This window comes from Limulus polyphemus, unplaced genomic scaffold (genome assembly GCF_000517525.1).
Source record: "Limulus polyphemus unplaced genomic scaffold, Limulus_polyphemus-2.1.2 Scaffold1, whole genome shotgun sequence".
Classification (NCBI taxonomy): Eukaryota; Metazoa; Arthropoda; class Merostomata; order Xiphosura; family Limulidae; genus Limulus; species Limulus polyphemus.
This window is the reverse complement of record NW_013665611.1, coordinates 1,414,310-1,424,198: the sequence shown is the minus strand read 5'-3', so window position 1 is coordinate 1,424,198 and position 9,889 is coordinate 1,414,310. Positions and strand designations below refer to the sequence as shown.

Here is a 9,889-nt window from a genome sequence, read left to right as displayed (position 1 = left end):
ATTTATCTAGTATTATTTTTTTATTAAATACTATTGCCTAATAATAATATTTAGATATCGTATATATATATATATATACGTCTTCATATATCCCTCGGTGGGACAGCGGTTAGTTTACCGACTTACAAAGGTAAAATCCAGAATTCGAGTCACTACGGTGACTTTGCTCTTAAAAAACAAACATATATATATATATATGTACATATATAGTCCATCTTTTTATATAATCATATTTTGGTTTGTGCCACAATTTCTTTAATTTTTAACTTTATTTTCGTTCTGAGTAATGTTCATCTTAAACGCATACTTTTTCAGTAATTAGGAGCTAATATATTACTTTAGTAGTTATTTTACACTATTTTTAATTACTGAAATGATTTTCAGCATCAGTTTCTAGCGATACTATTTCAGTATTGTATTATATATTTTATTTACTGAAGCTTGTTTGTTCGGTTTAAGGGGAAAGAAACACGATGGGTTATCTGTGCTGTGCCCACCGTGTTGATCGAAACATTAATTTTAGTGTTATAAACATTCAAATTTACCACTGGGCCAAATGAGGGCTACTTATATTTTTCAGTATGATACTGGTTTACTTTTTAACTACAGTTTCTTGATCCACTGGTAGAACATTATTAACATTCTCTCACTACATAAACCATTTTTATTAACCCACAACAATTCTATCTACTAATGTTATTACACTGTAGCATTAAGCCCTCCGAATGTTGGTAATATGCTGCTTGGTTTGATTAAACACGGGAGGAGTCTAAGCTGTATTTTTATGCTTATTACTTTTGAAGAAAATCGAAGCAAATAAAAATTACGATAACATTTAACAATCGAAGAATATTACGTTCCATTTACTCTTAGTTAATGTTTAATGTTTTGTTTTGAAGGTTTTAAAATTTAAAAAGGACTAAAAGCATGACATCAAATAGCTTCGAAGCAGTTACATTAAAAAAATCTGACAAAAGCAAAATAATATTATGTGTCCTTACCAATAGCTATAATAACTTGAAATATATAACTTACCATTAGCTATAATAACTTGAAATACACAACTTACCATTAGCTATAATAACTTGAAATACATAACTTACCATTAGCTATAATAACTTGAAATACACAACTTACCATTAGCTATAATAAATTGAAATACACAACTTACCATTAGCTATAATAACTTGAAATACACAACGAATGTTGTGTCTCTAGCACGTGTCAGTAGGATGTCACCCGTGGGACGAGCGTGCGGGACGTTTTCTGACTGCCACACTTAATTTCTTCCTTACAGAGTTACCCCAAAGTTGCTGGTTACGCTTACAGAGACCACGTGCTCACGTACACAGCATAAGAGCCTTCTGGCCTGTGTCTGACATTGTACATCACGTAAATGCAAGCGCAGGTCAGAATTTCAGGACACGCGCCTGAACGCTACGCCCTCACAGTGACTATGCTAAGTTACAAACGAATACACTTGTTAGACGATAGGGGCTTGGGAGCTATGATTGGTTAAAATTGTTTGGCGGTTTTGATTCGATGTAATTCTTTTTTGTCACAATAAAATGACGTTCTAATTATTATTCATGAAGTGAACTACTGTCTTATGGACATATTTAATAAAGTTTATGGTTTCAGTATAAGGTGTGAATATTATTATTATTTAAACATACCTAAAGCGTTTACAAGTATTACCTTTTTATATTGTCAAATGCCTTATTTCTTTCGGTAGTTTATTTGAATTTGATCATTGTGCAGAAAGTTTTTACCGCTACTTTTGCAAGAAATTAAACACAACAACAACATATGTAACAATACAGAACATTTCCAAATAATAAAAGTAGGCGCAAGAATAAATTAATGGCCAATCTGAGAGTAAAAAAAGCATAGTTATGGCAAAAGAAGAAGCAAAAGGCACAATGATCAGAGAGTATTGTTGTAGTCTTAACGTGAATTGTTGAATTTGACTATAGAAATCTAGATTAAAAGTTTATTTTTCTATGTAGAGAATAGCAGAAAATATAGAGGAACATTTTTATGATTCAACTTGATATTATTGCTTTTCGTAATTAACGTTTCATTTGAATTTTGTTCAACAGTTTAAACACCCAAAACGTTTCTTACGAATGCCACTACTTCTTATTTTAGCTAAAATGTGGTTCAAGAACTAAAAATGGTGCTGGTTGTTCCTGTGGTAGAGTTCTCGTTTTCGTAGCTAGATAGCGAGCAGAGACGGGTTCGAATCCGTTGGGAGAGTTATAAGAGTGAGAGTCGATCTCTTAGGTGCTGCTAACGTGCTGTTTTTACTTCGATCTGTAGTTGAAAATTAGGGACGGTGACAGATAGCTCTAGTAGCTTTGCCATAAATGCAAATTTCATATTCAGAACTAAATATATGCGTTCACCACATGCGTGAAACTGACACCAGTGAATACCTCAGACGAGACAACAGATTATGAAAATTATGTATATAAACGAGAAATACTATAATTGTATATCCACGTGTTAAGTAACATATAGCAGATAACTATATGCTGGATAGCGTTAAAAACACACACACACCGTATAGAGCTTAAATCATTTTAGTGTGTTAACAAACGAATAGCTAGAAAATATTTGCGTCTTGAAAACGAAGTAAGCAATATATATATATATACGTTTTAGAATATCTTAGTGTTATCATAGAATAGATTATTAGACATGAGTAAGGTTAGGAAATGAACAACACTATGAATACATTTTATAATATATTTTAGATGTTATCATGTAGCAAACGATATCATCAGAAACTAGAAAGGTTGAAGATAGACTGTACAATAGAGAATGATAAGTTTAAAGTATCTTAAAGTGTTTATGTGTGGTAGATAAACAGAAAATGGAAGGAACTGGAAACGACCCACACAATAGTTTCTTAACGTGTTATCTAATCTATAGCGGCCACTGGGAAAGATTTAGAAAACTATACTTTGGATACGTTTTAAGCAGTTATCAATAGGTAATCAGAGATTCTACACTTCGTAATGTATAGCTGAAGTTATAAATGTACTCGTTCTTTCATTACGATTAATAGTGCTTCTGTTAATTTGTATAGCTGAAGTTATAAATGTGCTCGTTCTTTCATTACGATTAATAGTCATTCTGTTAATTACTATAGCTGAAGCTATAAATGTATTCGTTCTTTCATTACGATTAATAGTGCTTCTGTTAATTAGTATAGCTGAAGCTATAAATGTACTCGTTCTTTCATTACGATTGATAGTCCTTGTATTAATTACTATAGCTGAAGTTATAAATGTGCTCGTTCTTTCATTACGATTAATAGTCCTTCTGTTAATTTGTATAGCTGAAGTTATAAATGTACTCGTTCTTTCATTACGATTAATAGTCATTCTGTTAATTAGTATAGCTGAAGCTATAAATGTATTCGTTCTTTCATTACGATTAATAGTCCTTCTGTTAATTAGTATAGCTGAAGTTATAAATGTATAATTAACAGAAGGACTATTAATCGTAATGAAAGAACGAACTTCAGCTATACTGACTATTAATCGTAATGAAAGAACGAGTACATTTATAATTCTGTTAATTACTATAACTGAAGCTATAAATGTACTCGTTCTTCCATTACGATTGATAGTCCTTCTGTTAATTACTATAACTGAAGTTATAAATGTACTCGTTCTTTCATTACAATTAATAGTCCTTCTGTCAATTACACATACATTCAAATACCAACAACTTTTTAGTTCGTCCTGGCAAAAATAATGGCGTACCTAACTCTGTTTTTTAAAAAACACATCATGTTTCTCATTCATTACTGAAAAAAAAACCGCTAATACATCTCTAGCTCGAGAATAAAATGTTTGAAAACGTGTATATTTAGTTTCTAGTTTCCTTAGCGCATTTCATAGCTTCACTATCAAATGATATATTGGGCCTCGAGTTTCTTTCTCGCCAATATCACAGTTTCAATGATGATAAAACAAAACATTATTATTGATTATGTTCTTGCACTTTAAGGTATTAGGAAGCGAAATCTCTCCCGCTGGGATAGTGGTAATTCTATGGAATTACAACGCTAAACTCCGGGGTTCGATTCTCCGCGGTAGACACACCAGGTAGCCTAATGTGGTTTTGCTATAAAACAAACAAACAAACAAGGAAGCGAAATAAAAAAAAATTCACAATTTTAGTTTTGATTATACATTAAAAATAAGCGTTATACGAAGCAGCTGCAATAAAAACTTTGAAATACATTGATAACATAAATAATTTAACAAATTATAGATTGAACAGTCATGTGAGTTTATGTAGTTTTTGGAGAAGAAGGAATAAAAAATATATTTTTTAATTCATTGTAAGTAATACTGAACGTATTACTGGTAAAAGCAATCTACTTTAGAGGCAGGGATTATGCACTGGGATATGATATTTAAATGTAAGTGTAATCTCTAAAACTGCATGTGGGGTTGCTCCCTCTCTATCAAAACATATGAAGTTAAGTCGGGCTTCTGTGCATGGTTCGGTTGTTCGCAGCATGAGTCTAACCGCGTCTTCCGACCATCTGTTCTTCTTAATCGGGATACCGAGCTTGTTCGGCTTCGCATGGTGCGAGTAGGACAATGAGAAGTAGATCTTAACTACGAATAAAGTAAATTCTGTCCTGCCAACGTGTGAGAGCCTGATATCATTAACGACCCATGGGACCTGTCGTCACACGCCGTACGCTTGGGCCTAACGACTGCAGAAACTACACCTCGTGAAGTTGTTTGGAGTCAGAAATTTGCAGGAACCGGTATTTGTAAGCAAACATGAAAGTCTGTTTAGTTTTGCAAATCTAATTAGGACAGCCTCCCATGTTGGTGTCAAAGAACATATGTATTGTGTGTTGATGAATAGAACAGACTATAGTCTCAGGGTAAAACTTTCAATCTCTGTAGCAGGTGTAATTAGCAGTTCTAATGCTATTTTTACTAAACTAACACGGATATAATAGTGTGTTGAAGAAAAGTTTCAAAACAACTCGAAGTCGGATTACACCTTAAAACTAGTATGTAAACTGTGGTATAAATTTCATGTGTAATTTTACTCAGGTAAAAAAATTAAATATTGCATTCAGTGAATAAAGAAGAAAATGCACAAAATAACGTATTCCAGACATTTAAAAAAAATAAATTCAGACATTATAAAACAGCTGTAAACAATCTATCAACTTCTTTTTAGGGGCTTATAAGAACGTTACAGTATAGTATTATATTAAAATACGAATATATGAAGTTCTATTTACTTAATGAGAGTAACTTGAAACTTGTGCATTTCTTTTGAATAGCCTAAAATTGTTAGTAGGTTAGCTAAACAAAAAAACAGTCTACAGTTATGAGTTGAATATATCGCACCAGAAACGAAACCTTTATCATTTCTTGTACCATATATTTGTGTCAACTACCAAAATGTATTTACAAAATAAAACAGTATTATTTAATTTAGCTATATTTATGTAGACACGAAATCACCTTAATAGCATTCGTGCAAAAACAAAGTCTTACAGCTTATTATAATTTGTTTCCTAATTTAAGAATTTTGGAAGAAATTACTGTTTATAAAACCGGCTATAAATCGTACATTTAATCAAATGGTAAAAATTTTCAATCACTAAATCATATATTCCACTTTTACTTTTCAGTCTCTTAATTGGTTAGTTTTTTAGCAACATCAACTTTTAAAATATAATTTTATTTATCAATCATAACAAGTTATAAATAATAGAGTTTTACAATTTAAGTCGTTTTTCGAAATTAGATATTTCTTCAGTATTATCTATCCATTCTTTTTATCACAACCTTAAATTTCGAATTTCTATTTCATCCAAACATTTTTATATTTTTAATTTCTGTAGTGCATATAAGACATTTTAATACTAGAAATAAACAATCTTATAACACCAAATTTTAGTGGAACGTTCCTGAAGAAGCTGTAAAACGAAACGTTGTGTCCAATTAAAGACAAATAACAAATTTAATTTTATAAGGTTGTATATTTCTAGCATTTTTTTGCATTTTCTTCTAAGTATATCCCATATAATCTCAAAGTTATATCAAAGAATTAAAGCACTGATTTTTTTAGTACACCCAACGACTATTTTTTCGGCTATTACTTTAGACTTTCAAATCTTTATAGCGGCTACTGTTTCAATAGTTGTATCTGTTTTCATTTTCATGATTACGCATTTTTCTTTCTCTGCCATACTTAGCAAAGGTCTTACCCAAGATAATGTGTTTTAGTAATGTTTTCACAGTACTTGGCCCACAGTGATCCCAATTATATAGTATTTATATGCACGGTGGGTGTCTGACAATTTTTGAAAGGATTTTCACACTTGCGCTTTTCGGGGTCTTAATGAATTCTGCGCCCCAGTGGCACAGTGCGGACTTACAACGCTAGAAACCGGGTTTCGATACCCGTGGTGAGCAGAACACAGATAGCTCATTGTGTAGCTTTGTGCTTAATTCCAAACAAACAAAATAATGAATTCTATAAAATCATACAACTCTTTTGGTAGATTGCTTTGCCAAGTTTAACTTACATTGATATCCTACACACTTCAACAAAAATACACTCCCAAATACAAAATTGTTGAAGTTACCATCGTTATACTGCTTCTGTTATAAAACCTATAAAATGTATTAAAGATCTCACATTTATACGTAAGAGTTCAGAGTAAAACGTAAAAGACGTAAAGTTTTACCAGGTATTGCAAAGATATTGTAATAACTCAATATTCACAGTATGACGATAAGTTATAAACGTTTTGAGTCGGCAACATAATCCCCTCCGCCCCTTTCCTCCTATGTTATAGACATTATTAATATCTTAACATCGTGAAGCCTTTCTTGTCTAGAAGATCAATTAACAAGATATATTATGTTTTTTTCTCAACGAAAATGAAAAGAAAATATATTTTTTTATGTCAGAAGGAAACAGTTTGTTGTCGTTTTTACGGTTCCATTTACACTAAGCTGCTGGTTTTCGTTACTGCTTCATTTGTAAAATTTACGAGGAATTACGCTACACTACTTTTTGATTTTACTGAAAATTTGATTGTTTAATCACTATGCAAAAATACGTTTGTCTGTTTGTAGTGTTTCGCGCAATGCTACTTAAGGGATATCTGCGCTAGCCGCCCGTAATGATAGACAAGAGGAAAAGCAGCTAGTAAACACCACTCACCGCTTTTTCTTGGGCTACTTTTTTTTAACCAACAAATTATGGGATTGACCGTCACATTGTAACACCTGCACAGCTGAAAACATATTCAATGACGGGATTCGAACTCTCGACTTGCAGTTTGCGAGTCGAGTGCCATAAAAACCAGAGCAAGTCAAGTCTGGAAAAAAACATGTTACAGTTTGTAAACACATACTATAGATATTTTTGAAATTTAATGTACGTCTAATTCGAATTATTGGCAGGTTTAAAATATTTAATTTATAATAACATTCTATATGTCTCTTCCAAATGCAAGATATTTCTCGTCATTACAATACGGATATAAAAGTTTAACAGTTATGAGCTGAAACAGTGGTCTTAACAAGCCTTCTGGCATACATATTACCTTTGGGTTTATTATACACGTTCATTTCGTAAATTCTGTATACATTTCTTTCTATTTTAAGCTGCGGAATAGTGGCTCATAAAATGGTTCAGTATTTTTTTTTTAAAGTACAAACCTTTAGCCCATAGCTCCATAATTTCTTGACCGATTTAAGATCTAATTACAATTTTAGACTCAGGATGTCAAAGCCTTTTGACTGATGTACTTCATCACGCCTAAAGTCTCATAGATTAATTTACTCTAATATTGTCTAAACTAATTTCAATTTGTGGGTAGGCTGGTAGAGATCCTAAGGAGTAATAAAATTGAATCCGCTATACGGGCGGGGACGCTTGGTATTGCTGGCGCACAAAAATATAGCTAATAAAAAAAAAGTCTCATAGATTAATTTACTCTAATCCCGCCTAAAATAATTTCAAGTGCCACGGCTATTGAGGATTCTATCTTGTTTCTTTTACTGTTGAAAATGCTTGAAATAATAAAAATGGTTTAGGTATACTTTTACCGTCTAACTCATCGTTGAATGACAAATGCCACCAATTACACAACATCAATATAATATGTTTGATATACCAAGAAAGTTGAGCGACTGTTTAAAGTTTTTAAATATTATTTTCCAGAATTATAGTGAAATGTTTCTTAAACTTGTGATGGGTTTTTGGCGGGCTTACGTATTCATTTATATCGGTTTTCCTCATTTATAACGCTATAATCATTTACATTATAAACTGTATAAGCGTTTAATCTGTAAATCGGAAATAAACTTATTATTTTTTGTTTTGCTAAAACTACTTATACTGTGATGGTACAATTAAAGTAACTAGATGTGATCCTGCGATGCCTTATACTGTCCTTTAAAATATTATATGTCTACAACGACACAATAGATTTATATGTAACATGATACGATACAATTTACAAAAATGAATTGAAAATATTTATTAAACATATTTTAATTGTGTGTTATTCTGAAGCTAAAACTATATTAAACCTAATCATAAAGTCAACAGGCACGTATCATTACATTACAGTTCACTAAGCCTTGCCATCTTAACACGGTATTTTTATACTGTAGCTAAAAGAGAATAATAAAGTAAACGCACAATCAACAACACGGTTGCTGTTTTTAAGCTCATGCGTATTCTTGTATATAGAATTATTTAACTATGTTGTAAAGTATACAACTACGTAAAATATTCAGAACTACCGTTTTTTACCTCAGTGTTCAACCCAGTCTGCCTTACCAGATCAGTGTTTCATACACTCACTTCCCGTCTACTCATCACCACTAGGTGGCAGGAATAACTACTATTTTGTATATTTATTCATTTAGTTTACCAATCCTAACTCCTCTAGGTGGCAGGAATAACTATCATTTTGTATATTTGTACACTTTAGTTTACCCATCCTAACTCCTCTAGGTGGCAGGAATAAGTACTATTTTGTATTTTTATTCACTTTAGTTTACTCACTCTAGCTCCTCTAGGTGGCAGGAATAACTACCATTTTGTATATTTATTCATTTAGTTTACCAATCCTAACTCCTCTAGGTGGCAGGAATAACTATCATTTTGTATATTTGTACACTTTAGTTTACCCATCCTAACTCCTCTAGGTGGCAGGAATAAGTACTGTTTTGTATTTTTATTCACTTTAGTTTACCCATCCTAACTCCTCTAGGTGGCAGGAATAACTACCATTTTGTATATTTATTCACTTTAGTTTACCCATCCTAACTCCTCTAGGTGGCAGGAATAACTACCATTTTGTATATTTATTCACTTTAGTTTACCCATCCTAACTCCTCTAGGTGGCAGGAATAACTACTATTTTGTGTATTTATTCACTTTAGTTTACCCATCCTAATTCCTCTAAGTGGCAGGAATAACTACTATTTGGTATATTTATTCACTTTAGTTTACCCATCCTAACTCCTCTAGGTGGCAGGGATAACTACTATTTTGTGTATTTATTCACTTTAGTTTACCCATCCTAATTCCTTTAGGTGGCAGGAATAACTACTATTTGGTATATTTATTCACTTTAGTTTACCCATCCTAACTCCTCTAGGTGGCAGGAATAACTACTATTTTGTGTATTTATTCACTTTAGTTTACCCATCCTAATTCCTCTAGGTAGCAGGACTAAGTACTATTTTGTATATTTATTCACATTAGTTTACCCATTCTAACTCCTCTAGGTGGCAGGAATAACTACTATTTGTATAATTTATTCACATTAGTTTACCCATTCTAACTGCTCTAGGTGGCAGGA

General features: G+C 32.1%; 1 pseudogene; it reads right to left on the bottom strand.

The window, feature by feature from the left end:
- LOC106459832 overlaps positions 1-1,430 on the bottom strand; it is a 44,646-nt pseudogene extending 43,216 nt beyond the window's left edge.
- Between the last annotated feature and the right edge of the window lie 8,459 nt (positions 1,431-9,889).